The following is a 3137-nucleotide window of genomic DNA, read 5'->3' on the forward strand; positions in this document are numbered from 1 at the left end:
TCTCCTGCCTCTGCCTCCCAAGTAGCTGGGACCACAGGCGCCCGCCACAACGCCTGGCTATTTTTTGGTTGCAGCCGACATTGTTGTTTGGTGGGTCCGGGCTGGGGATTCGAACCTGCCACCTTAGGGGTTGAGCTATAGGCACCGAGCCAGAAATGGTTATCTTAATTTTGATTTCAGGGACTAACCTGTGAAGCTCACCACTGCCTAGAGCTCCCACCAACCAGACCAGAACCCAGTTACTAGAGCCGTGGGCTGACCTGGCCAGTTTTCTCCTCTAGAGAACTCTGTAATTCTGATTATTGCCTTGAAAGTCACTCTCAGACTCCCAGTCTACAAGGTTGAATGAAATCTCTTAAGACATACTCTGCTAACGCAACACCATAGGTCGGAGTCTAGCCTATCTGGTGCTTTTGGGGGAACATAGACAGCCTGGAAAGGAAAAGAGCTTCTTTGAGCATCCAGAGAGCTGATGATGCTTCTCCTTCCTCAGTTTGGTCATGGAGAGGTGAATAAACCTTTAGATACTGAGATAAGTAAAGAGAACCTATGTTTTATTTATTTTTTTGAGTCTATGTTGCCCTTGGTAGAGTGCTGTGATGTCACAGCTCACAGCAACCTCAAACTCTTGGGCTTAAGCGATTCTCTTGCCTCAGCCTCCCTAGTAGCTGGGACTACAAGCCCCTGCCACAATACCCGGCTATTTTTTGGTTGCAGTTGTCATTGTTTAGCTGGCCTAGGCCGGGTTCAAACATGTCAGCCTCAGTGTAGGTGACTGGCATCCTACCCACTGAGCTACAGCCACCGCCCAAGAACCCACATTTTAAATTCTTCAGTAAAGCCCTGGTGCTCCGGGCAGCGCCTTTGCTCAAAGGAGTAGGCACCAGCCCGATATGCTGGAGGTGGTGGATTCAAACCTAGCCCTGGCCAAAAACTGCAAAAAGAAAAAAAAGCCCTGGTGTTCCAAGTCCCATTGTTGCCTTGGTTAGTGCAGGGATGCCTGACACAGTGACTGAAGCCAGTTTGGAAAGAGTTACTGTTCTCTACATAGGTGAACTTAAGCACCACTGACCAGCTAGGTGGGAGGCACCACCAGGTGACCAAAGCCCAGAGGTTGCTGGAGACCCACTCTCACCAGCTGACCATGTGGTCAGCAAGGGAAATTCAAGTTCCTATAGGGAGCAGGAGGGCCCTCTGGCTACCACCCAGCTGTCTTCCAAACAGGGTAATCACCATCTTTGCTTAAATTCCCTCTGCCCACAGGACATGAGGTTACACCTCCTGGGGTTGCCTGAGGGAGCTCCTGCCTCTAGGAGGGAGGCGGCAGGCTGCCAAAGGTGGCGGTGAAACCTCAGTAGGAGGTGTTGTGAATGGAAGTCCTTATACCCACGGACCCTACAGGCAGAAACCACCTGACAGCAGGTGAGTGTGTGTGTGTGTGTGGGGGGGGTCCTGCATCAGACACCTGTCCCTGTGTGAGTCAGGGCTCCCCCTATAGCACTTGTGTAGAGAGACCTGGAAATCCCTGATTGAACCTTTGTTGTGCCCACATTGGGGGCAGGTGTCCAGGGGTACACTGACCTGAGCCCCAGGTGCTTCCACAGTTTATCCAGGGCAGGGCTGTCTCCTTTTCCCTCCTTTCCCACCTCCAGTTTTCCCTCCACAAAGCACCAATGTTCCTGCTACTTTTGGTTGTGTGCTGTAAGACTGGGGAACCAAGGAAGTATGTGAAGGTTGCCCAACTGTTGTTATAATAAAAAGTTTAGGTCGGCGCCTATAGCTCAACCGGCTAAGGCGCTAGCCACGTGCACCTAAGGTGGCGGGTTCGAATCCCCAGCCCGGACCCGCCAAACAACAATGACGGCTGCAACCAAAAAATAGCCGGGCGTTGTGGCGGGCGCCTGTGGTCCCAGCTACTTGGGAGGCGGAGGCAGGAGACTCGCTTGAGCCCAGGAGTTGGAGGTTGCTGTGAGCTGTAATGCCACAGCACTCTACCCAGGGGGACAGCTTGAGGCTCTGTCTCAAAAAAAAAAAAAAAAAAAAAGTTTAGGTACAATTCATTTTTATCAAACTCTTTTTTTTTATTATTTATTTATTTTATCAAACTCTTACCTGTTTACAGATGAAAAATCCAGATGGAGGCTGGGTGCAGGGCTCACATCTGTGATCCTAGCACTCTGAGAGGTTGTGGGTGGATTGCTTGAGCTCAGGAGTTCAAGATCAGCCTGAGCCAGAGTGAGATCCCATCTCCCAAAATAGCTGGGTGTTGTGGTGGGCGCCTATAGTTCCAGCTACTTGGGAGGTTGAGGCAAGAAGATCGCTTGAGCCCAAGAATTTGAGGTTGCTGTGAGCTGTGACGCCACAGCACTCCACACAGTGTGTCAGAGACTATCTCCAAAAAAAAAAATCCAGATGGGATAATGGACAGAAGGGCCACAGGGGACAGCATGTCTCCTACCCCAAGTCTCCTTCAAATGCGGTGAAGTGGCCTTATTCCTGCAGCGTCACTGTTCAGAATCACTTCAGAGTCCCAAGTCTCACCTTAGAGGCATCAGAATCCCCAGCCCAGGGCCCAGGGACCTGCACTTTCTGCCCCCAGGTGTCACCTCACTGGGAGGCACTGCCCAAACGCGTTTTCTTGTCCTGATCTCTGTCTTCTGGAATGGAGACAGGAGCCCTTCCCAAGTGGGCTATTGTTAGTGGGCTGGGGGTGTCTGCATGTTTCTGACGGACACACTCCCCTGCTGGACAGGATCACTGATTTTGTGCTTCAGACCTGAAGATTTGGGGCGGCGCCTGTGGCTCAAAGGAGTAGGGCGCCGGCCCCATATACCGGAGGTGGCGGGTTCAAACCTGGCCCTGGCCCCAAAATGCAAATAAATAAATAAATAAATAACTTAAAAAAAAAAAACCTGAAGGTTTGACGCAGCCAGTAGCCGCGGGGGTCACCTCTCCGGCCTTCCTTTCAGGGAGACCGCTGCGGTTTGGTGGGTGACTTCTTGCTCCTCAGTCCCGCAAACGAGTGTGCGTGGGGGGGGGCACTCCCCCAGCGTCAAGCCTGCGAGGCCCGCACAGTCCCTGCAGTGTGTCACCGGGAGGTGCTGTCCGATATAGGCCCGTGAGAGTCGGCGTCGGCG

The sequence above is a fragment of the Otolemur garnettii genome, unplaced genomic scaffold (assembly GCF_000181295.1).
Source record: "Otolemur garnettii isolate 467f Iridium unplaced genomic scaffold, OtoGar3 scaffold00185, whole genome shotgun sequence".
In the NCBI taxonomy this organism is placed as follows: Eukaryota; Metazoa; Chordata; class Mammalia; order Primates; family Galagidae; genus Otolemur; species Otolemur garnettii.